Source organism: Equus caballus, chromosome 14 (genome assembly GCF_041296265.1).
Source record: "Equus caballus isolate H_3958 breed thoroughbred chromosome 14, TB-T2T, whole genome shotgun sequence".
Classification (NCBI taxonomy): Eukaryota; Metazoa; Chordata; class Mammalia; order Perissodactyla; family Equidae; genus Equus; species Equus caballus.
In genome coordinates, this window is record NC_091697.1 from 83,033,549 (window position 1) to 83,060,731 (window position 27,183).

Sequence of the window (27,183 nt, forward strand, 5' to 3'; positions counted from 1 at the left end):
CTACATTTATCGGGAGCTTATTATATGCCAGCATTGCTCTAAGCACTTTACATGTGTGCACTTAATCTTCAAAACACATTCCCATGATGGTAGATACTAGTATTACCCCCATTTTACAGATGAGGAAACTAAGGCAAACCAAGGTTAAGTAACTTTACAGTTTGTTCCAGCCAAAACGTGCTAATAGGTAGATAGGCTCCTAAATCCCTTTCTCAGTTACTTTAGAAAACTGGCAATTATAAATCTTTTCTCTGCCTCTTTGAGATGTAAATCTTCTACCACCCGGAACTGTCTTCTCACATCCAAGGGGAGAATTCAGCTCTTGTTCTCAGTTAGCGGATACCTTGCTCTAACTCACATCACTGTCTCCTGTCATAAAGATAAGAGAGGTTTGTTTTTCCTCTGGATAAGCCTCAATTAACAAACCCAGATGGCCTAGTCACGTGGACCAACTCCCCTTAACACCTGTCAGAGCCTCTACCTTAGCACCTCCCAAACTTTGAAAGGTCTCTAGCCTCTTGTTTCGGCAAAGTTGAACTCAGTTCACACTAGACCCCCTTTCCTATTACAATAGTTATTACTGAAGAAAATCTGTCCTTATCACTTTAACTAGTATCCACCTGGTTTACCCTGGACACTAGCAAGTGCAGCAGCTGCGATCTGAACATAGGCAGTCTGACAAATGCATTATAGATCATTAAAAGCAATGTGAACAATTAAAGACTTAAAAGCAAACATAAACACAAAAGTAAATTTAAAGTAGCTAAGCATATATTTATAACAAGAAAGGATCCAAAGGTTGCAACAAAATGCAAACCAAACAGAAGTTCTTCTAAATCTGGACTTACAGTTTTTGGCTTTATTTTATCTTTGAGTTTATTATAAGCTACCTCAAGCTGCTTTTGGAAAAGACAAGTTATAGGCATAATAGATATATCAAATCCAGGAAGTTGGTTCTTTTGATAAAAAGAAAAAAAACTAAGCACAATGATTACATATACAGAATAAAGGAAACTACTATTTATACTCAGAATTGATCAGATCCATATTGTAATTCTTGCTCTTATCATCAGCTGTGCAATTTAAACTGACAGAATAACTTGGAAATGTCTTTTTTCTATCAATTTATATTTCTTGGCTTGTAACTTCTCTAATGATGAGAATGTGTTCAGATTTCAACTGTTTCTTTCCTGTTTTGTTAAGAAGAGGTTTTTTGTTGTTGTTGTTGTGAGGAAGACTGGCCCTGAGCTAACATCTGTGCCAATCTTCTTCTGTTTTGTATACGGGACACCATCACAGCAGGGCTTGATAAGTGGTGTGTGGGTCTGCGCCCAGGATCCAAACCCGCAAACCTTGGGCGGTGGAAGTGGAGCATGCAAACTTAACCATTATGCCACCGGGCCGACCCCTAAAGACATATTTTTAATTAAAAAAAAAAAAAAGGAAGAAGAGATGAGGAAGATCCTCTGCATAATAACCAGTATCCTGCAAAATTGTTTTGGGAGAGCAAAGTCTATATTAGACATTGTATCAATGGTCTACCATGCGCCATCATCCTCTGATTTAGGATTTTACTTATGCCCCATTTTCAAGATAAAGAATAATTCTGTTAGAAGAAAAGATGGTAAAACGTTTTTTTTCTAAAAAGGAACACATTAAAAAAATACAGTGTGCATCAGATCAATAATTAGCCTTTAGCTGAAAGCTCTGAAGACCGCAGTTCAATAGAACAGAGAATAGCAAAAGGTGATTTATTCTCTTCTCTCCAACTGTAAAAGGGATCAGTGATTTTGTTCTGGAGTATTCTGGTACCATAGTTTGGTTTCTAGAATTAAGTCAAGAGCTCAGGATCTAATGTAAAGAAGATATACTCCCAAGGGGTCATTTACACGATCAATTGGAGAAGCCAAATCCTAAAGATGACTCAGGGCCAAGCTCTGTCTCCCTTAGGCCGGCTGAGGATGAACAAGCACTTTTTTTGTATTACTTCATTTTCTTCTCACAGTTACATTGTGAGTGGGTCTAACGGGGCCTCTGTCTTTTTTACAGAAATGGCAACTGACTCACAGAAAGGGTTATTGAGCTACTACCTAAGGCCACCCAGCTAGTCAGCATCACAGTTAGGACAAAAACTCTTCATGTTTATGCGTTGAAGATCATTAGAGATAATTATACACCTTTCTTGCCATTTTCTTGCCATTAAATTTTAATCTAGATAAAATTGTGATTCTGAAGAGTCTTTCAACCTTCACACCTCTGTTTGTCTAACTATGAGACTAAATCCAATATTTTAAATAAAATTTAAGGCTCTTCATAAGTCAATGAATAATGTGGTGTTGTTTTTTCTCTTTTTACAAGATATGTAATTTGTTGAAGAATGAATTGGACAATAGCCTTTGGCAACTATTAAAAGCTCATTACAGGATGAGGAAAGATAGATTCTTTAGGTGATTACAAAATACTGTTTCATTAATGCATGTTAATTTCTACAGGAGGTCACGAAGAATGGAAAGTTACCTCAAATTTAAATTCCGTGCTGTAAGCAGTAGTCAGTTTAAGAATTTAAAACTATAATAATGTGTAATCACATAGTTAACTACAACCAACCCTGTGATTGAGAAACTCTTTTTTAAAAAAGGAAAGCCTCCTGAGGCAACAATATCAAGAAAACCGGAATGACGCATTTCTCAAAGTAATAAAATCACTACATCATTGATATGAGCAAGTAACCAGCTGTATTTTTCCTTTCTGCAGTATGAACACCAAGAATACTATTTAACAATACTCTGATTAGATAAATATAATCCTGCAACCTCTGTCATTTAACAATACAAAAAAAAATCAAATGATTTAAACATACTGTCAGTACTTAACATATGATATCTTGCAAAAGGGAGAATATTTTTTGATCCTTCTACTTTATTCTGGAAGTTTTCCATCATAGTTATTTTCCATGATAATGCCACCAGGTAGGAATTACAGACACTGTTTTAAAGATGGAAAAACTCAAGTTCAAGAAGGTAAGTAACTTGTTTATGATTTTAAAAAAATTCTCAAAACTGATGAAATGGAATTTGAACCCAGTTCACTAAAGCACTCCTCTTTCCACTATACAAAGACAGTGACTAAAAGGTTGTTTTTCAAATCTTTAATATTTGAATGGGAAATATCAATTCTTAGACACAATTTTAGTTGTTTACTTAATTAATGGGAGAAATAAAGGAATCAAAGACATAAAACTTAACAAGAAGTTTTAGTCCAAGTCCTCTAAACTTTCAATAGCACCTGAGAACGTTTCTTGAAACCTTGTTGACAACCTGCAACTAGATTAGAGCCACAGCTATTTAATTTTGTCATCATTTTGTTTCTGCAAAGTAAAACTATTTGAAAACACATCCATAACTCAGATCAATGTTTCTCTCTACTACATTCTGAAGACATAAAAACAGCACCTTACTGCCCATTATAATAGTTTCTTCATTTGAACACACTGTCCTAGAAAGGATGCTTCTATAATTCAACCCAAACTACCAGTACAACCTTTCACAATTTTCCATATATCATCACCATGAATCCTCTTTGCCTCTCTGTGGGAAGAACACTGTATCTGAGCTGGGTGCCAGGGGACTGTCTGTAAAATACTGTGAATTCAAAATGCTAACATAAGGCTCAGATGTATAAAAAGGGAGAAATAACGTGAAACTACGCAGTCTTGTCTCCCAGTGTTATGTGTTATGACACATCAGCCAAATCTGAATCAAGAGGGATAGGATATTGCTGATGCCTCTTTACTGCTGCTATTGGGAACTCGCCAAGAAAAGCACATTTTTCTGACAAAAGAAGATAGTGTGGTAGACATGAAAAAAAATTTGCTTATTACTAGAGAACTCCTATTATATTCTATGATTACCCATTTAAACCAAGAGTTCTCATGTAGACAATAGTGTTCAGTAACATCTTGCTTACATTATTTAAGAAAAAAGTATTCTTATTTCGATTTAGTTACTTGTGAGACCGAGATGCAGTGGTTTCTACGGAGTAAGTAGTTAATAAAATCAACTGATATTTAAATTAATATGGGACAAACAAAACCATCTGTATACTATTACACGTGAAAACTGTGCACATAAAACCAGTAATTTTTGTTCTGGGAAACCAGAGGTACCATTCAGATTCGAGTGTGGAGCGCTATGATTCGATCCTGATTGCATAATATGCTCGTTGCCCTTTTATTGTTCAGGCTTAAAGAATCCCCATAGGCGACCTTTCTTAAGAAGACTATTCAATGCATTGACACGAACAGGTGTACAAACAGACAACATGACCCAGTTTTACCTGGATATGGCCCTTTTGCTTATTTCTGTGGCTATTTGCAAACTGGTTGTTCTCTGTAAACAGGCCATAACCCATAGAAATTTTATATTGCGTATAATCTGGGCCCTGGTAACTTTTCTCAGTCATCCCTTGTTCAATAACCAGAGCAGTGGGAGCATCTCATGGTGGCAATGGTGACTTTGTGCCTTAGAGTAGTTGCTCAAAAAGTAGGTAGTACCTTCTCTGCTAACCCAGATCACGCACCCTTTAAATCCGATCCAGACTAACCATGAAGGATCCAGAAAGCCCGACATTTTCACCCAGTACTCACTCTGGGTTTAAACAACTTGAGTTCTGCAAAGAACTAACGGAAATCTCTGGGACTGACAGTAGTGCTGCCAGACCATAAGAGAAAAGTCCAGACAGTGATCAGACCTCTTTGACATGAATTTTGGTTCTGAGAGGAGGAAAGCAATAGGAAAATTATTTTTCAAAGTTTTCTTTTAATCGACCCACATAGATAGAATCAAATTGCTATTTCCCCAAGTAATTTTAATACATGCATGGTAAGCTTATCCTGACTCAGTGGTGTCTGTACTTTCAACCTCATCCTAGAATAGAAGGAAGCTAGGGCAAAGGAAAACTATACCAAAGCATAAGTGATTTTCTGGAGCGAAAAATTCAGGTTTAAAAAATCCACCTCAGGCCAGCCTGGTGGCACAGTGGTTAAGTGTGCACGTTCCGCTTCTTGGCAGCCCAGGGTTCACTGGTTCGGATCCCGGGTGCGGACACTGCACCGCTTGGCAAAAGCCATGCTGTGGTAGGCGTTCCACATATAGAGCAGAGGAAGATGGGCATGGATGTTAGCTCAGGGCCAGTCTTCCTCAGCAAAAAGAGGAGGATTGGCAGTAGTTAGCTCAGGGCTAATCTTCCTCAAAAAAAAAAAAACAAAAAAAACCGAAGCTTTAAAAAAATCCACCTCTCTGAAAACAGAACTTAAAGATAATTACAGATAAAATTCCTGGAACTGTCACTTTTGGTTGAAGTCTATCCCAATTTCCCTTTTCCTGTTCCTATCTCTTACCACATAAATAAAAGATACGTTGCCTATTTACATTTATTAAGCTCTAGAAGAAACAGTCATAGAGAAGATTTTATGTTAAAACATTCCTAAATGACAAAAGGGAGTATTCTCCAAAATGCTTCATTCTTCTCCTTACTATTATGCTAAGCTCCCTCCCGACCAACTTTTTGGATGTTTATCCCAACCTAGAATGTAATCTTGTTCTAACAATGTCTGCTAGTATCCTAAGGATTTAGAATAATATCTGGCACACTGGAAGCTCTATAAATATTTTTTGAATTTTGCTTGTACGTTCTTCTTTTGGTGGCAGTAAACTCACAGTTTAAGAAACCTGTACTGTAGATGCCGCCTAATTAGGGTTTTATACAGCATCACTTTTCCATATGAATTTTATCCTTCAGTTGATTCATCCCCGAATCCCATTTGCATTTTTAAACTATAATTACACTGTGGCTGATGATGACAAGATTCTCAATGCCAAGTAGTTCAAATGGAAGCTACTTTCCTGGCAAGGGCTCTTCTTTGGGAATTACAAATCTGTATGAGCAAATGATGAAGGAAAAAATATTTTGGTGAGGGAACACACTTTCACTTAAGAGTAAACAAAAAGGAGCACACTAATAATTATCTACAATTAATCGCTTGTGCACAACAGGTGGTGACAGTGACGGGTCCTCCTTGGCTTCCTGGCTACGAGGAGTCATGTCAGGGGAAACTACTATTCTGAACAGAGGTTGCTGATAAGCTCTGCCACTCACCTTTCCTAAGCTTAAGCCAATGGTTTTTGTTTTTCATCAAGTTTCCCTGAATATGGAAGCAGTCAATTCTCTGAATCTCATGCCAACATTAACTAGTCACACCCATGTTCCTCTCTCTTAGCACAGATGACTGGAAACTGACTATATTTATCAAACCCGCTTGAAGACACTTCAGAACAGAAAAGGCCCCACAATCACTACTCTGAACACCACATTTTTATGCTAAGTGGCTTATATTTGATTCTGGGACAAAATAGCACTGTATAAGAGAAGTTCTAGACTTGAAATGTCTGTCAACTACTTTACTACTTGAGTAGCATTCTATTCTCTTGGAGTTTAAAATGAACCATTAGAAAACAAAGTGGTCTACACAACTTCTGTTCTTTCTGGGTCTATTCTCATGTATCTGGCCATAGTCATCTATACTTTCCTTACCTTTAAATCTCTCTTAATGCCTGTGTAGAAATCCATTCTTCCACCCATTCATTCATTCATTCAATAAACATGTATGTTGAGGAACTCCCATGAACCAGACACTGTACTAAACTCATAAAACTGTAAGCAAAAGTAGACGTCTTAGTCCTCACAGAGTTTACAGTCAACTAGCATAAGACAAATAATCACACAAGTATGTGCTAAATTTTACTGTTTCAAATGATACACAGGAGAAGTATAGGTTGCTACAAGAGCCAGGAATTCAGGGGCAATGATCTTGGTGAAGGGGGGTTTGCAACGTTTTAGGCAGAGGAAACAGCATTTTCAAAGATCCTGTAATTAGAGAGAACTTGGTTTGACTGAGAAAAACAAAAGCCAATACATATAGACGGGGGTGGGGGTGGGGGGAACATGTTTTACCTTGGACTGGAAAAGATGCGGCACATAATGCAGGGACTTGTTGTCTATGTGAAGGACTTTGGTTGTTTTGTTTTATTTTGTTTTTCTTAAGAGCAACAGAAAGCCAATGAATTTTTCTGTAGGAAACTGACACGGAGGCTAGAATTAACTAGATGAGACCAGTACAAAGGCCATGTAGTTGTTCAAGAAAAGTGACGACACTAGCTTGAAACTGGGTGATGGGAGCAGAGAAGGAGAGAAGAGGACAGATTCTGGAGACATTTAGAAGGGTAAAATAGACATGACTCAGAATGGATTCAAATGGAAGGTAAGGAGGCAGTGTTGAGGATGATTCCCAGATTTTTGGCTTGTATAACTGAATGCACTGATGTCAGCATTCATTGACATAAAATACAAGAAGACAGGCTTGAAGAAGATGATGAATTTGGCACTGGATATGCTGAATTTAAGAAGCTTTTGAAAAAATCTACATATAAATGTCAAATGGGCAATTGGGTCAAAGATCTGGAGTGCAGAAGAAAGATTTGGCTTAGAGATATAAATTTATATGACTTGAAAATTGAGTGGTAACTGGGCAGTGTGAATGTGGAGGAGGCTACTTTCTGAGAGCAGAGAGTAAAACAGAAAAGAGAACTGACAGAGCTCTGAAGTGGTTGGTCAAAGAAAGAGCAGCTAGGGAGTTTAGAGAAAAGCCAGGAGAGTGTTATATCATAGAAGCTAAAAGAAAAGAATGTTTCAAGGAGGGCGTAGTTGATAATGTCACTAATCAAAATCCATATGTTAGCAGTGTTCTCATAGGGACGGCTACAATTCAATACCAACATTTGGACATCTACTTTTTTGTTTGTTAATATCCTTAACTTATTTTACGGAACTTGGTTCTTCCCTGTAGCTCCTCCCACAAGGACTATGACTGTGGCTACTCTGGTCTCACGACTCAGGGTCTTCTCAAGGCTCTGTAAAGCTCCAGCCAAACTCACTGCCCAAGTTACCTGCAGCCTCTCTAGTGCCGTCATCCACATGCCTCCCAATAAAGAACACCTGCAGCAACAGTACATAGCAGAGTCACCAAAACGTTCTCCCACCAGCTCTGGTGGTGATGGTCTGAGGGCCTAGGGCCACTTGGGAAACAGGAAAGCAGGAAAGAACATCAATGAAAAGAAAAATGAAAAAACAAACAATAACAACAGCAACAAAAACCAGACGAAGATTTAGAAGGTTGAAGAAAAAAGATGGGTCAATGTCAACTAAAAAATTTCCAAATATTCAAAATAAAATAATATAAGGAAAAATTATTTGAAGCAATACTGCTATTATATAAGCTCCAACAGAGTGTACTGCCAGAAGTAATGACTCTCTGTGGGTCCTGATTTCCAACCTGGGAAACTACCGTCCCATAGACTAGTGGTGTCAACACAAATCTAGGAGTCTGAATGCCTGATTTACCCTGTCAGCACACAGTGATTTTAATTTCTTGTAATGTATTAAGAACTAATGAGGTGGTATACTATAAAAGTGCATACTTTTCACCTAAAAAAGTTAGAAAAGAGCAAATACTACAATTTTAAAATAGGCAACTTTACTAATCCAACAGGCTTTAGCATACTTGTATAAATGTTACAGTTCTGGACAAGGCTTCAATTCTTCAGGTATTACGTATTTGTAAGGAGACTAATATTTTGAAAATATTAAGCTATTGTATTCACATTCCTCTCCCAAATAAATCACAATTGGTTCCTGAGAAACCATTCTGGTATTATGGCCCCAAGGAAGGGGGCAGGGCTAATGCTAGCTAGGAAAGGGAGAGAACACCACATGGCAGAATACCCTTCCAGACAGGAACAGGAAATAAAAGAAAGTCTCTGGCCAAGGGGAAGTCAATTTCATAGTCACAGATGAGTTGTCAGGGTTGATACCAATTAAAGGAACAGAGTCCATGGACCACATTCACCTCTTCCACTGCCCAAGGCCATTCATGTAAGATCACCCCTATTCATATACCCAGATATTATCCTGACAAATAAAAAATGGAGAGGAAGGAAAACAGCTCAATCAAAAATTGAGCTTATTGTCTTGAATCTGAAGAGAGTGAGATACTTTCAACTGATACTTTTAAGGTTTTCTTCCCTTGCCACCCAGAGAGTCAGGGGCTTAAGAAGATAAATTGAATCAGTTTTAAAAATTAAAATCTTTATTTTCTTTGCATACTTTAGAATAGTGTGTAAATTGTGACTCTTCACAGACAAGCAAAGAACAATTTGCAAATTAATGTACTATTTGCACTTTTAGTATTTGTTACGCACTGATAACTGGCATTAGCAGAGTGTACAATTGCCTGATAGGTTTCCTGTGGAAGAAATGTAAAGCATGAAAATAATCTTGTAAAGCTCAAATATATTTACGTACTTATGGCAACTATTAGCAGAATTTTTCACCTGAAAGATGATTAACTTTTTATTTCATTGCTAGTCATGCTTAAAATTGGTACAAAGATTCCAAGAAAGCAAAATGGTGACGCATAGTTAGGGTTATGAAAGTGTTTATCAGAAACAGTCCTTTTGCCTTAGAGTGAATTGAGCATACGGTCACCAGGACATATCACAAAAACCATACCACCCCACATATATGTGATCTCAGTCATATGTAAGAGATCCTAAAAAATGTTTATGATTACTGAGAATGAATTTGGTTACAAACTACAGAAGGTCAACTCAAAATGGCTTAAACTAACAGAGATAAAGTCTCTCACATAATAAGAAGCCCAGAAGTAGGACAGATGCAGGAATGGTTATTTCATCCAGGAACTCAACAATGTCATCAAGGACCTAGGTTCTTTCCATATTTCAGCTTTGTCATATTCAGTATATTGCCTTTCATCTGTAGGATTCTTTCTGCATAATGGCAAGATGGTTGCAGCAGCTTCCAGTATCATATTCTCACAAAGCAATTCCCAAAGACCAGCAGAAGGAAAGTCTCTTCTTTAAGTTCCTTTTCAAGAGTGAAACTTTCCCAGAAGCACTTCGCCTCCAGCAGAATGCCCTCCACATCTAAATGGCCAGAACTGTATCACATGCCTAGCTCTAAACCAATCATTAGCAAGGGAAAAAGAATTACCATGATTGGCTTAGTCTAATCAAGATTCACTTTCTGGGTTAGGGAAGGCCAAGGCTGGAACAAAAGAGGGGTTCAGTTAGCAAGAAAGAAGGGGAGGAGATATCTGTAGAGTAGGCAACCAATAGGTCCTGACAGTACATTTCTGAAAACAAAACCCAAACCCTCATGATTCTAAATTTAACCAGTGGTAGATAATCTTTGGGCAACTTTGGGCAATACATTTCAATGTATTAATGTGCAATGTTCAGAATTTTTGGAATCCTTGTCTTCTTGTCTAATAAAATAACTATGTCAATTAAATATATACTCAAGTAGACATTTCTGCTGCATCTCTTAGCTAGATGCCGAGACACACTAAGATACAAGGGCCAACAAGAGATAAAATGCCAACTCCCAGGTCAGCAAGCCTGATGATCTTGAGGGAAATAGAGATGGAAAGCCATTCAATTCTAAGATAAATGAAGACAACTGTGGCTTCTGAAAAATGAGACTTTTTTCATCAAAAGAAGAGGTACAACAGGCAGGGATACTTATGTTTAATGATGAAGTCATATATTTAAGTATAATGATCAACGGCAAAGTCATTCTGCTTCTCTCCACCTCTCTCACAGTGATTCCGTGACCTATTCATTTTCCTTAGATGTCTAAGTCATAAAGAAAATATTACAACAGATTTGCATCCTTTGCCTTGAACCTCTAACAGGAACTATAAAATCAAATATAAAAATATTCTTTGGAACGCTCTTTGCTTTTCCTTTGCACATCATAAACATCTTTGTTTCAACATTAGGGAGTTATAACAAAGCTCCTTGTTTGCTAGTCTGTCTCCTGTTACTGGACTGTATTTTAAGGGCTGGACCCTTGGTTTACTTTTGTTTGTATTCCCAAAGATCACCTGGCACAAAAACTGGGTATGCAGTCAACGTTGGTTGAATTAGTTTTTAAATTTTGTTAGGTTACATGACTAATAATCTTCCATAAAGGGCCTATTCTTACAGAAATAGCTCCAGAGCATTGAGTCATTTTTTCCTTTAAGGATTTTATTTGTGCTTATTTTTAAGACTACCAAAGCAAATTTATCCCACTGTAATTTTCCAACTTCCATTGAAAGACAATATTAATAATTCAAGCAAAGGAACGATTCTATAAAGGTTGTCTTCTCTTTGTATCTAAGCTCCCAGGGGTGGATATTTGTCATATAGTTAATGGAGTTATTATAATGAACGAAATAGCTGTAGAAATTGCAAATGTCCGTTTTCCAGATATGTTTTTTACTTGTCATCAATTCATTTTGCATTATAAACATAAACACTGCACTTCAGTATTTTAAGCTAGCTTGGAAAATTCCTAATATTAAATGAAAAAGTAAATTCAATGCTTTAAAATCAGCTTTATTTTCTTATGTTTTCTCAGACTTACACACACACACATAAACACAGACAGAGAATGATAAGAACAATATAACTAAACAAATCTAAATTATCATTACATGATTACGTTTCCATAGTCAGTGGCCCTTAGTAGGTGTTACAAGAAAATCTGACCTTTTATATACAACAGTTATTCAACATGACCTGTATAAACAATATAAACTGAATTTAAGACTGATCATGTAACTTGTGGGGTAAAGTTTTTTTAATAGAAGTATTTACACTGACAAATTCATAAGGAATGACACGATTAGAATACTCAGCATATGCAACTTCTAATGAATCTAGGCAATGATCATCTAAAGAATCAACCGTGGCTGCTAAAACCAATAGGTGAAAACTTGATAGGAAACTTTATAACGGATTAATCAATCTCACAATTCCAATTTAATAAGTAGGATTAAAATTACAAGAAGAGAGACAATCAGACATTACATGCCTCCTGGTGGTGGCATATAACATCACCTATGAAACTCTTGACAAAAACTTGAACCCAAATCTAATCAAGCCTTTAGATGTACCAGTACAGGAAACACAAAAGACAGAGGGACATGTTAAATGATATTCTAGTGATGCAACCAGCAAAACCTAGAATGCAGAAAACTCTTTAGAACAAATACCTTGTTTTCTTCACAAATAAATTACAAGGAAAAAGAAAGAGACAAAAAGAATTTCAAGACTCTGTGTAAAAGAGAGATATCAACCAGATTTACCCCATGCACTACATTTAGATCCTGATGCAAACAAACCAACACTTTAAAAATATAGCAATCAGAGAAATTTGACACTTGACTAGATATTCGATGATATAAGGGTAATAATGGTGATTATGATTATGTTTAAAAATGAAGTACTTATCTTTTAAAAATACATACTGAGATACTGTAAGCGAGATGAAATGAAATGATTTCCAGCAGATGCCTCAAAATAATTCAGTGTGTGTGCTGGGGGAGGATATAGGTAAGGCAAGATTGACCATGAGTTGATCATCGTTGATGTGTATGTGGGAGTTCATAACATACTATACAAGACTTTTAATTTTGTGTATATTAGAAGTACAGTTTGTCCCTAAGAATCTTTATTACCAACCTGCCAACCAATTAATGCAACCACCAACAAACTGAACAAGTATACATTGATTCTATATACATTTTTCTCCCGGGACATAAAAATAAATACAAAAAATTCTCTTCCTTCAGAAATTTTAGACTCTAATGAAGGAGATAAGCCTACCATAGGAAACAGTGAAGTGTTAAGCTTTGGGTTAAAGGCTAGAAGAACGATGGGAGTTCAGAGCAGGGAGAGATCAGAAGGGAGGGCATGGTCCTGGATAGGACCTGTCCGGGGGCAGAGAGGGAAGGCCTTTTGTCTGGGCCCAACATTCAGAGGGCATTTTCCCCTAACAATCTTACACAGAGAGTGAGAGAGACAAAGAGGATTGAAAAAAGATGACATTTACCTTACAACTTTCAACTTGTGTTCAGATCCCACCACTTGTAATGCACAGACTTAATACATTTTACAAATCTTGTAATTTTCTTGGGAATGGCACTGTATATTGCACTGTATCATTTCTATAATGAAAGTATTAATTTGTTATATGTAATATTTAAAATATATCAGTCAAGGTTCCTTTAGGAAACAGAAGGCACCAATAAAGGGGGCAATTGAGGAAAATTTAACCAAGGAACCAAGGACAAAGCTGTGAGTGAGGTTAAGGGAAGCACATAATGGATGTTGAAACACCCTAGGGATTTATAAAGTAGCAAGCTGTTACCACTCAAAGACATATTAGGCAAGAAGAGGAACAGTTATCAAAACCAGAAACTGCTTTCGCCACAGGAGAAGATGACAGGAGCTACGGCATAGGGAGAGAAACCAGTCACTGTCAACCTAGTATCCAACAGAAAAGGAGCCAAAGAAATAAATACTCTGACCTCATCTTCTTGCTTCCCAGTCTTCTGCCAGTTCCTCCCACTGACTAAAGCCAAGTGGAAACCAGCGAGCAACAGAGCTTACTGATGGCATCCATAAAAGTCAGCCTCCTGGAGCCCGGAGTGGGCTGGAGAAGAGTGGAAAGTACATCTGGAGGGGCCAATGGAGAATATCCAGGGTGTAGAATACATCCCTGCTTTTATACTCTTGCTTTGGCATTTCCTAATATTTAAAAAATGATAAAATGGAAGCCTCAAAAATAAAAGGAAGCAATCTAGGCTTCTCTTAGCATCTGAGAGGCCCTAAACAGAGAAGCTGAGTCTTCACATAGGAGGAGAAGAATTCAGATAAACAAAGGTAAGAGGAAGACCCTCTGAGCTGAAAAATTAGTTTAAACAAAAACCAGAGATGGGAGCAACCATGGCGGAAGCAGAGACAGTGTAGTAATTAGACTAAAAGGCAAAGAGTGACATTTTTAAGGAGGTTCTGAGAAAGGAAACTGGATAGACTGAGCAAAGCCAGATAATGAAAGGGTTTGGGAGATAAGAATTTAGATTTGATCTGTTTAGATGTGACGTTAGTCACGGCAAGTAAGTGACGTGTAGGGCATGAAATCCTGAGTGGTGTCCTTTAGGAACAACACTTTGATGGAACTGAGAATGAGCAATGAGGATACAGTGGGAGGCGGAAGGCAGTGGAGTCTGGAACCAAATCAGGATGTGTTGCTATCAACCTGGGTTAAGTCCGTACAGGAGAGCAGCAGTGGAAATCCATCCATTCATTCAGCTATATGTCCCATGTGTCTACCCATCCCGTAAATGTATACTGAGTCTACTACTGCCAGACCCTGGACTAGACAGGTGAGCAGAAACAGATGTGTTCCCTGCCCTCACATAGTCTGCAGTCTGGAGAGGAAACAGGGGCATGAACTGAGTAACAACAGGAACGAACGTAAAGGTGCGCTTGTGAAGGGTCCCCTGAAAAAGGCATGAGGTGCTGCGAGAGCTTTGACAGCTCTCTGAAAGGTGGGGGTCGGGGTGGGAGGGATGGACGAAAGGGAGGTGGTCAGGAAAAGCTTCTCTAAGAAAATGATGCTCAGGCTGAGATCTGAAAGCTGGGAAGGCATTACCCAGAGCAGACAGGAGGCAAGAACAGGCACAGCAAGGACAGGGCGAGGGCAAAGCCTGGAGAGGGAGTGTAGGAAGCACAGGGAATGAAGGGAACCAGCGTCGCTGGACAGAGAGGAAAAGGGACGAATGTGAAAGACATTCCAAAGGAAGAAATAAAAAGAACTGTAGACAGAATTTATACTACTAAGGAAGTAAAACAGTCTAATGGGGTTCCAACAGTTTTAACCAAGATGAGATGTTTAACTGCCTACTGAATCTGTATTTGCTAATGTGCTTTTGCCTTGACCAAAGAACACAACCAATAAATATCTATTCTCAGCAAATATTCACTAGGCACTCTGCAAGGCACTGAGAATATAGCCTTAACTAGATAAACAATCGTTATTACATCATAGGGGTCATCAGCAAACTTGCTTTCCTAAACGTACCCAAGAGCAGAAGAAACAGCTAAGCACAGATTCAAGGAAGATCTATTAATCATTGAATACTTACTGAGTGGCTTCTATGTGCAAGCCACAATACAAAATACTGTGCAAACAGCATCTTGTCTGCAGCACAGGTAATGAGCTGGCTTCTTTTAAATATAGATTGTGATGTTTGTTTGCTCAGTATGAGAATAAAGTGACAAAAATATGCACAAAGATGAATAAGATGGAGTCACTGGTTTCAGAAGCCCTTTAGTGTGAGAGATTTAAAACATGAAAATGAGTCGCTGTGAGCGACAATAAAATAGGTCTGTAAGAGTGGTACAAATTATTATGGCACTTGGATCAGATCAGTCTGAGGGAATCAGGAAGGTTCATAGGGAAGGAAACACTTATTCTGTAACTTAATAAATGATGTCTGATTTCACCCGGTGAAGATACAGGGCAAGGAAACTATAACAGGCAGAGACAATAACATCAGGAGGTTCCGCGGCTCTACCTGTAGGAACAACAAACAGACAAAGCGTGGTAGAAAACGGGAGAATTCAGGAAGGAGCAATGCAGGGAACAGAAATTAAAGTGACTCTGATGGGGACCATAGGGCAGAGAATTGAAAAACCAGAATACGGACTAGGAAGTATATTTGGTCAGAACGAGGAGTTGCTGAAGATTTTTGAGTAGGAGAATAGCATTATCAGAGATGATTGTTAAGAAAATTATAGGGACTGAGAAACATCATAACATAACAGTGAAAAAAGCACAGGGTCTGAAGCCAGTCTGCCTGAGTTAGAGTCCAGACTCTCCCACAGCTACGACTAGCAATAAAAAGGAACAGACTACTGATCAAGACGAGTTCAGGGACGAATCTCAAAAGCACCATGCTGAGTGAAAGAAGCCAGATGCTAAAGACTATATACTGTTGTGATTACGCTCATAAATAAATCTAGAAAAGGCCAAACTACCATGACAGAGAGATCAGAAGTTATCAGGGCTGGGGGATGAGGGAAGGAATGAGGGGAGCACAAAGGGGTACAAGGGAACATTTTGGGGTGATGGAAATGTTCTTCATCATGTCTTGGTGGCAGTTACAGAACTGCATATATTTGTCAGCATTCATCGAATTATACACTTAAAATTAGTGAATTTTTATTTTCTAGTAAATTATATCTCAAATAAGCCAATAAAAATGAAAAAATCATGCAAGTAAAAAGTTAGCAGGTGAAATTAAAACAATGAACTTAAGAACATTTCTTACACAGGAAGAGCATGGCAGCAGGGGACTCAACTTGCGATAAATGAGGAGGCGTAAAAATACTACAGTCACTGGTATGTGCGTGTTGTGTGTGCGTGTGTGTGTGTGTGCACATGTGCATGCATGTGTGTGTTTGGGAGTATTGGGAAGGGGCAGTGAATACTCTGGTATGAAGATACTTTCCTTCCCTTAAAAAAAATTTCTTTCAACTAGTCTTTATTGGACACCCAGCATTGTTTCTTAGGCCCAGGGAGTACAATAGTGAACAAGACAGACAACTCTTTTCTCTCAAGGAACTTACATTCTTGACAGTACATCTCAAAGAAAGATAGAGCGGGGATGATATTTCAATGAAGAGATATGAAATGGAGATTCGTTCCTGGGGTGATGAATACTCAGATGGAATTCAGACTTCTTCTGACCCACGGAAGTATTATTGTAAACTAAGGCTAGCTAACAAGGCTCTTCGTTGCAATACACAATAGATTAGGTACATTATAGCGACTGCTGTATACTGGTGTCACAATGGTGATGAAAGATTATTTCATAAAGGCCCAGGAAAGAAAATTATGTGGCAGATTAATATTTAGAAAGGTAAGAGTTGGAAAAATCATTTCAATCTTGTTTACATTTCAATATCCTGCAAAATTACTTTCAAAAATTTTATATTTGCCTGAATTAACTCTACTAATACTAAAAGTGTGCTGATATATTTGGATTTCGCTTGTAGGTTTGAATATACCTTGAAGAAAAAATTCACTCTCAGTCAATGATTTCCTGCACTGACTACCACAATGAAGAGAAAAGGTCATTCTTAATTGAATTAATGTTCTCCTTCATAACAGAGTGATTCACAGGTTTGCAAATCTCTATTCTCTATAAAGTTCTTAACCGCAATAAATAGGTTCTGGAAGATTTATTTAAAAAATGGAAGGGAACTATCTTGGATTCATATATCTGTGAACTTTTTTTGGACAACTGACATTTCTGGATCTTGGGGAATATATGTTGAGGAAAGAAGGGAAGTGGGAAAATAAATACACGGTCTTCCAGTAAACTTGGGGTCTTCCAACAGCAGCAGACGTGAAAGCATTAAACAGCGCTAGATTTGGCTTTTATTTGCTTCTGTGGTGCTTCAGATCTCTCTGGCTACAGCAGAAAGTTTTCAGGTCACCGCAAACCAAAGTGAAAAAGGAATATTGTGGGTAGTAACTGTATGAAATATCTTATTTATTTCAAGAGACTGCTGCCATAATTGATTGAAGGACAAAAAGTCCCCTTACACGGAGCAGCCGTGGGCTTCCAGACCCATGCTTACTGTGCTGATTGAATAAATGATAGGTAGAAGATGGAACAGTATATACCTCTGGCAGAGTCAAAGAATTCATGTTGAGTAAGATATATTTTTTACTCTCAACTCTGAGCTATTTAGGGCAGGAACTTAATTTCCTCACCCCTGAGCACAATTTTCTCCATTTTGTTTTATGGAGCGGTTATGACAGCAGAAAAACAATACAGAGACTATTTGTTAACTTCTAAACTTGTTTGACCCTACTACAGTCACCTCTTTAAAACTTGCATTTCCCCAGGCTACCAATCTATCTTCTTTACATTTACTGCGTCTGCCTTCAAAGTCTGAGGCACGGAGTTGAAACCACATCAGTAAAATATCAGTGAATATTGCCTGAGCATTTATGAAAAATACATTAAGGAGATAAAATTAATATTTTAACATATCCAAAATGGGGAAGCTAAATATTATAACTAATAACATCAACTGTAGAAATAGTGAGGTAAACACAGAATTTGCATTTTCACAGCAAAATGATCATTCATTTGGAAGCAAATAATTTAACCATAGTTCAGTACAGCTTAGGACATGAAATAATTTTTATTTCTATAAGAGTGAAGGCTGAAATATTTTAGTGGTATTTTTCTGCTTGTATTTAATTTGGTGTCAGTTTTTGTTAAGAGTCTGTTGTTTTGTTTTGGATTCTATTTCCAAAGTAAAACATTTAAAAAGAATCAAGAAAAGCTTTTTCAGTTATATATAAAATTATTAAATACAGTGTTGAAGTGTTAACTGTGTGCACATCTGAATCTATAAAAGGAAATACTCCAATCTCTCAGAAACATCATTTGCCCTTTGTAAATCGATGTTGCCATGGCAAATGTTTTCACTTAATACTGGATTAGCTGAGGACGGGAGTATGACACAATGTACAGCAGCAATGTACTCTCTATTTTTATATACCTTCCTCTTTAAAACTGCTCTCAGGTTTGCTGGATGGGGTGACTTTTGCATGCTAAGACAGAGCTACTCCTTTAATGTTGTCCCTTTATACATGATTAAGGAGAATACATTATCTGTGAAAAGCAATCGGTGCCTTGAAAGAGTGTGTTCTGCACTTTTGCTTAAAGAATGCAACATTCACGGGGAATTGTTCCAAATGCTCCTTGTGAATAGGGTTATTGAAATATTAATTCAGACTTCATAAATCTGAAAATAAGTGAAACAAAGAGGATTCTTCTGGTGGCTAATAAGTGCAAAGAGAATCACTTTTCTTGCTAATGTGGACAGATATGCATGGTTGCCTTCCACAAATATCTTTAGACCGACTATAACAGAAGAATGACCCCCTACAAATCTGGCTCTATTTGTTTCCAAGCATGTACCAAATTTCCCAAGTTCTTTAATTAATCAGGCTCTCTTAATAGCACTGCTGCAAAGCAGAGGAATGGGAATTAAAAATTTATCAATTAGAGGCATTGTGTGGAAAACCCCTCTGAAGATTTCTAGAACATGAGGGGTTTATATCAGAAGGGTAGAAGATCCTTTTTGTTGGTATTCTTTTTATTGGTGATATTGCTTATTTATTCCATTACTAATTTTTAGCAATTACAAAATAATAGGTGATCTTTTTAATGATAAAACAACTTTGATGTATACCAAAAAATCTGCTGTCATCCTCCTCCATTGCTACCTTTCCAAGGGAACCAGTGTTTACACCTTAATGTGCCTCCTTCCAACTTCCAACTTCTCCATGCCCATACCAAAATATACAACCAGACAGACACATATATATAGGGATTTTGTTACTATTTATTTTTCTTAAGAAGGGATCACAGTCTGCACACGACTCTGCACTTTGCTTCTCTCACTTAATACACAATGACAATACTTCTAGGGCAAGACACATAGATCTATCTGTCTTTCACCTATTGCATAATATTCTATAGAATGATCTCTCACAATTTTAAGGATACGAGTACTGTTACTTTAAAAGATAATTCCAGATAACTTTCCTAAAAAGCTTGCGGCAATGCACCCTCCCACCAACAATGTATGAGACCGTTCATATCTTTTCATCCTTAAAAGCTCTGTATAATATAGCCATTTTATTTTTTGCCAAATAAATGGAAGAAAAAATATGGTATCTTGTTTTTTCCTTTAATTTTAATTTCTATGATTGTTAACAGGGTTGAACTTTGTTCATTGTTACTTTTACATTGAATTTCTTCATTTACTTTTCTTTTGGGTTGCTTGTCTTAGCAGTAGTCTTTGGGACCTCTCTTTTTTACATGGTGTATTAGCCTTTTTTCTGTCATATGTGTTTTTACTCATACTCAGTCTGTTCTTGGTCAAATACTTCTCATTTTTAAAAGTTTGTGTGTGTGTGTGTATACGTGTGTATAAATATAATCTTTTTACCTTTCCAGTCTCTTCTACAGTTAGCAGTCTGTTCAGTATTTTAAAGATCCTTTTAGGTCAATTTGGATGGCTAAGTATTTTCTAGCGATCATCCATTTCCTCAACACTATCAGATTTACCAACACAGAGTTGTAAATAATAGTCTAACATTTTTCCTTTACTCTTTCTAATACTTAATAATGTATAATTTTTTGCACTTTTTATCCTTAGTTAGGCTTGCCATGAGCTTATCCATTTTAATGAATGTTTCAAAAAAATGGTTTCTTATTTTGTTTATACCTTTCTATTTTTAACCTATTTTAATAATTTCAGCTTTTATCTTTATTCTTCCTTTTCACCAATTTGACTGCTCTTTTCCTCATTTTTTAAGTGAATATTTATATACTTTTACTTTTATTCTACTTTTTCTCTAGAAAAGAATTTAAGGCTACCAATTTTTCTCTGATTACTGCTTTAGCTGGGTCTCATGGGGTTTTGTTATCATGTATGTTCCTTGCCATTACCCTCTAGATAACTTATAACTGCAATTTTTATTTTTCTCCTGGTCTCAGGGGTTGTGTAGAAGAAGGGTCCTTCATTTTGGGTAGGCAAGTTTCCAATGACATCTTTTCATGGTCTATTTCTAGTACTATTGGATTATTATCAGAGGATGAGAGCTATAAAACTCTAATTATTGTAATCAACTTGTTTCTTAATGTCTAGTTATATGATTTTTAAATAAATGTTCTATATAGATTCAAAAAGAATGTATATCTCTTCCTAAAATGTAAAATTTTCTATCTATATAGATATTAAATTATATTTACTATACGTTATATATTAAATTATTCTGTTGATTGAAATATTCAAATGCTTTATACACTTCTCTTTTGAAGTCTATTTGATACTACCAATAACCCCTCCATAATTGTATTTTAATCAACTTTACTTTGAATTTTTGTTTTATATGATTGGCAGTGATGGTCTTTGGTGCCTAAAGGTATATAATCACTCTCTTAGTAAATTGTACCTACTAGGGTTTTTTTTTTTTTATTATTATTGCTAGATTCTCTCAAAGACAAAATTATGAGTTGAGGTTCTGATTACTTCATCTGTTTACAGCACTATTTCTAGAATGGTGCTTTTATAGGGATCTAAATACGTTTACAAATCTCTCTTTCTACCCATTGAACTACACTCTTAAAATCCTACTGCCTCCACAAAGATGTTCCTAACCAAGCAAGAGAGAAATGCAGATTCTGATCTGCTTCTATAATGTGCTTTACAAAATTACGATTGCAGTGCTCACTAAAGTATTGTTGTTGGAGTCATCCTCTGCTTTCTCAACATGATCCTCTGTAATTCTTTATTTCCACAATTCTAAGATATTATATTGTTCTTGCCTTCACTCATGTACTTCAGGGCAGAAATAACAATAACTAAAATTTCCTGAGTGGCACTGGGCTTTACACATATTAATTCACTTAACTACAATCCTATCAGATGGGAGCTATCATTCTCCCCATTTTACAGAGGAAGACACCGAAGCTCATTAAGGTTTAAGTATCTTGCCTGAGATTTTGCAGCCAGCAAAAAAGAGGCAGAACCAGAGTTCTGAATTGTTTTATACCTACAATCACTTATAACAGGAATGAGGTATGAGAGACAGAGGAGTGGAAAGACTGCAGGAAAAATGAAGAGCTTTAGAGGTCGCTCTAACGTTTTTGGTTTTAAACGTGAGGGGGCTGGGAAGCTCTTAAAGGGCATTTGGAGAAAAGTGATGTGATCTGACTTCTGTTTTAACAGAACTCCTGTGGTTGCTGTATGGAGCACAGACGCTTGAGACACAGGGTACAAGGCAGATGAGTTAGGAGAGCTATTGCAATAGTCCAGGAAAGAGAGGATGGTGCTGGGGTCAGAGTGGGAAGATGGGTATGGTGAGAAAGGACTGGATTATGGATATATTTGGAAGGAAGAAGCAACAGAATTTGCTAGCATATTGTTTATGGGGTGTGAGAAAACGGAGCCAAGAAAGACTCTTGCGTATTTGGCCTAGAGGAGCTGTAACACAGGAATTGTCATTTACTGAGATGCAGAAGCCTGAAATACAGTATTCCAAATAAGAGAACTCTTGTTCATGACCATTTACTTATGAAAACTGAATAGGTAACTAAGGAACAAAGATCAAAGTGCTGTTAACCTTGCATTGGTATTTTTATTCTCTATGTTCTATAAGTCAGAGACACAGTTCATGAGATGCCAAAGGTTAAATCCATCTATTAGCCTACATGGTATATGCAATGGTTTCGATCAGGAATCAGGAGACTACAGCCTGTGGTGGCTGCCTGTTTCAGTAAATAAAGTTTCTTATTGGAGCACAGCCAAGCCATTCATTTACATACTGTCTATGGCTGCTTTCCAACTACAGCAGTTGCAACTGAGACAGTATGGCTCGCAAGCCAAAAAGATCTACTACCTGACGCTTTAAAGAATAATTTGCTTAGATTTAGAAAGGAAAAATTCAAAATTGTGTTAAAATCAGCTAAACCAGGTCGATTGCAAGGTGTCTTTTAACAGCCAGGAGATAAGGACTATCCTACCAGAATTCAGATTAGTAGCACATCTTTCTAGACGGACATGACAAAATATAAGAAAAAAGTAATTCAAGGATTTAGGATGGAGCCAGTAACCTATATTTTGTTTGTTTAACAAAAGGAAGCTTGTATTTTACAATATATGTGCAATAAAAAATATAGACGTGTGTGTGTACACACACCTGCACACATTAAACTATATATAGAAACATTCTCTAGGAAACACATAAGTCATTAACAGACTGGCAGCACAGAATTATGAAATGAGCATAGGTCTCAAATTCATATAGATCTGTATTTAAATCCTTGTTCTTCTATTTTCTGACTATTTGGCTATGGACAAGTTATTTAATCTCCCTGAGTTTCAATTTCTCATATAAAAAGTGGGAATAATATAACCTTGAACACAGAATTTTTATGAGAATTAATGAGTCATTGCTTGTAAACTGCCTAAGTCAGTGGCGTTATATAAGGAGCACTCAATAAAGTGTTTTATCCTTTAAAAATACGCTAGAAAAAGCAAAACCGAACAAAAAGAACTCTAAATCTTATTGAAAAAATAGGTGGTCATAAGGGAGTCACTTATACTGTACTTACTTTTTCTAACATTCTCAAGTATCATGTTAATTCACAAATATCAAAAAGTAATCGAAAATAAAAGTCTCCTTTCTGTTTCTCATTTTTAATAAAGAAAGGGAAAATGGTTGATACATATTTGCAGCTGTGAACCCAGATTCATGACATATTTAGATTATTCTAACAGAGGAAAACAGTGCTAATGGTTCAGTCATATCTTCCCTAAGTGGACATTAAAGAGGTTTTAGTGAAAATAAAGAGGAGGCATCATAACTTAAACAATTAGCAACGAACTACATGCGACTTCAACTGGCCATTTACAACATCCATTTCACGTTTTCGTATTCTACTTAACTCATATAATTGGGCCTTGCTGATGAAGCAAGAAGAGAATTATACAGATAAATACAAGTTCAGATGAAGTATCTTAAATGACACCAATCCTGAGCTTTCAAAATAAAAAAGTGGAAAAAATTTAATGTGAGGCAGCTAAGTAAATAAAACAAGGGCCTGGTGACTGTCCTTGCGAATAATCATTGAATTTTCTTTGCTAGTGGCTTCTCCATTGGTAAAATGGGTAATACCAATTCCTCAGTTTGGGAGGGGGAAGGTATAGCATTTTAATTTATTTTGCTGTTCTCTTTCCAAATCTTGGAATTTAATAAACATTGCCTAAGTCTTTCTAAATGAAAAGCAAATGCTAGTCCAGAATTAGCACATTTCTTTTTTTTTTTTCCTGCTTTTTCTCCCCCAGTACACAGTTGCATATTTTAGTTGTGTGTCCTTCTAGTTATGGCATGTGGGATGCCGCCTCAGCATGGCCTGACAAATGGTGCCATGTCCGCACCCAGGATCTGAACCAGCAAAACCCTGGGCTCCCAAAGCGGAGCACACGAACTTAACCACTCGGCCACCAGGCCAGCCCAGGACATTTCTTGATTTTCCTCCTTCAGTAGCAAGCAAGATCACCATGCTCCTTTTATTTTTTGTGAAGGGAGAGAAAACTAAGAATAGAGGAAAAAGAAACACTAAAAGTCATGACTCATGTTCATTCTGAGACGATGGTTTAACACAATCAATCTTCACCTATGGTCTTTTTCTTCTAGCAACAAAAATACACTGGTGCAAGAGTGGCTACTGGAGCCACCACTTCTGTCTTTTCACACTCATGGCCTCACAATTCTTCTTCACATCTTCCAGGCAGTTCCTCTCAATTAAATGGACTTGCCTCAAAAAGTAAACCCATGTGCCGTGTTTGTTCTAGTGCACAGACTGTATTGGAAGAGGGTGAAGCACGCAGTGGCAGACAGGTCAAAGGACTAGAGACGCAGGATGGAACGTGGCCACGGACCACAGAGAAGGAGTCAGGGAATCCACGGGGGTTCAAGATGCACAAACTCTGAAGTCAGGTGAGGCTCTTCTCTGGGCATTTCCTAGCAATCTCCTAGCTGCTTCAGGAAGAGCTTGGATGAATTTTCTCCTAGGAGTACAACAGATAATGTTCTCCTGGTGTCCAGAAGGCTGCTGGTGCCCACAGATTAATTTTCTCCTCTTGTGGAATGAGGCTTAACCTGAAAGTCACGCTAGCCTGTCAGGGGAAATGAAAGAATGAAGAATGGGAGAGTGGGGTGTCTCTTTTCCTTTCCTTTCCTTTTTTTTTTTTTTTTTTTTGGTGAGGAAGACTGACCCTGAGCTAACAGCTGTGCCAATCTTCCTCTATTTTGTATGTGGGACACTGCCACAGTATGGCTTGATGAGTGGTGTATAGGTCCACGCCTGGGATCTGAACCTGTGAAACCCAAGCCACCAAAGTTGAGCGCACAAACTTAACCACTATGCCACCAGGCTGGCCCCAGAATTTTTATTTTTTAGAAATGCAAATATTGGGGCATTCTAAACTTAAGAAAAATAAGGCACTACAGCAATTCTGCATTTAACTTGTATATTACCTCTTTGATAAATAGAAATCCTGTGCAAATGCTATTTATAAGTGATGTTATGATAATGGCTTGATATTTGAAAACTGATTTCTTAAACAGGTACAGTAAGAAAAGCCTATGGGGGCCGACCCCGTGGCGGAGTGGTTAAGTTCGCACGCTCTGCTTCAGCAGCCCAGGGCTTCACCAGTTCGACTCCTGGGCGCAGACATGGCACCACTCATCAGGCCATGCTGAGGTGGTGTCCCACATGCCACAAGTAGAAGGACCCACAACTAAAAATACACAACTATGTACCAGGGGGCTTTGGGAGAAAAAGGAAAAATAAAATCTTTAAAAAAGAAAAGCCTATGAAAGCTGAATTCTTATCACATGATTATATATGCATTGTGCAGGCAAGGGGAAGCTCTTCCTTCTTCTGTTAGAAAATGAAAAAGTTAAAATATCTTGGTAAAAATTTTCTAATGATTATTCATATTTAAAGAAAAAAGCAAAGAGAAACACTGTGGGAAGCTTTTGAAAAAATTTCATAGGAGTATTTTGTTCATTCTGGTTTTATTTCAATGACTATACCCTTTCATCATTATTTTAAAACAAGTGAAAACTTAAGACTCTAATTTCAGGTTTTTCAACTTGTTGCTCTGGGGTATCTGATGCGATCTTTCAACTCAGAATTGTTTCATTTCCTGGTGTTGCTGGTGATAGATAATTTGTGTTGAGGAACACAAGAGAAGGCTGCTTTCTAATTTCAAAGCTTGATCTCTGACACTTCAAAAGACAAACACAGAATGAGACAAGAATTTGCAAGAGGTTCAGAAAGGAAAAAGTGAATTCCTCCGTAGTTCTCAAACTGCTTCCAAAATATGGGAAGAAAATGATTACACTAATGACAGCCTAACACATCCTGATGGAAAGAAATTCAATTATTTATACTTTCAAGATACTAGGTTCAACAGAAATATTTAATTTTATAAAATTATATTTTTTACAAATTAGTTTACATTTGTAAGTCCTTAAGCCAAGACTGCAGAGGACCTAAGCTGAACAAACAGTAATAAACAAAATGCTGTGTAAACATAGGATTTGAAAGGACTTACATCAGATGAGAGTGACTTTTTCATAAAGTTAATGTACAAAGTCCTCAGCAAAGTGAAGAAATCCACACTGATTTCAAACTAATATAAAAAAAATTAAGGCTCCATACTGATGCAACTGCTTTTGATAATTTCTTTTCTATGCAGCATAAAAGATATAGAAGAACATTGAGAAAAACATATCCATACTCAGTGTTCCTTCATTCTCCGATCATAAGGGCCATTTTTAATGGAAATAACTTCTGAAGAATAAGCACACTGAAAGATTTGCTTCCTTGCTTACTTTTTCTAGGTTTCTCTTGCCCAGGTTTTTACTTCTATTTGTCTTCATTTAGCTACTTTCCTCTTCTTCAAAATTATTGCAATGTCTTACCTCCTCCTTGAAGTCATTACTGAGAGCATAACGGTTGGTAATTTCTTTCTCATCTTAAGGTTCATTCACATTTCCCTCAACACATATATAATAGCAATATGAGTTCACATTTTCTGAGACTTACCACGTGCAGGGCAATTGAACATGCCGCTAGCATAACTACTCTGCTCAGTCCTCAGAACAACCCTGGACAGGCACCATTATTCTCCTGATCACAGATGAAGGAGCAGGACTAGCTGGTTAAGAAACACACCTGAGTTGACACGGCAAGAGCTGGGACAAGAATGCCGTCAGCCTGGCCCCAAAGCCTACATTCTAACCCAGCTCGACTTAGCTTAGATTGAGACGATAAACCTTATGTAAAATCATTGTACTTATGCCTCATTTAGTTTATTTTAAAATCAAACCCCCATGGGATAGTTAACACATCCAACTGATGATAGCACCTTACTATGACCATGAACTGGCAGTTTATCTAATTGTTTTGTTTGTCGATATGAGAGTTGGCAACAGCAAAAGCCGGAAGAGTCCCTGGTGAGAAAGGGAATCAAAGGAGGAAGAAAAAGTGCTAAAAGAAGAGTCTCTAAATATCACCTCTTCACAGCTCTGCTAGATTTGAAG

General features: G+C 37.2%; 1 protein-coding gene and 1 long non-coding RNA gene across 52 annotated transcripts in view; one reads left to right on the plus strand and one right to left on the minus strand.

The window, feature by feature from the left end:
* PAM (peptidylglycine alpha-amidating monooxygenase) overlaps nt 1–27,183 on the minus strand; it is a 274,367-nt gene that overhangs the window by 115,593 nt on the left and 131,591 nt on the right.
* Nucleotides 13,710–17,156, plus strand: LOC138917501 (uncharacterized). Its single transcript, XR_011425662.1, has 3 exons — nt 13,710–13,847; nt 16,305–16,371; nt 17,028–17,156. It is a non-coding gene; the product is annotated as an uncharacterized lncRNA (long non-coding RNA).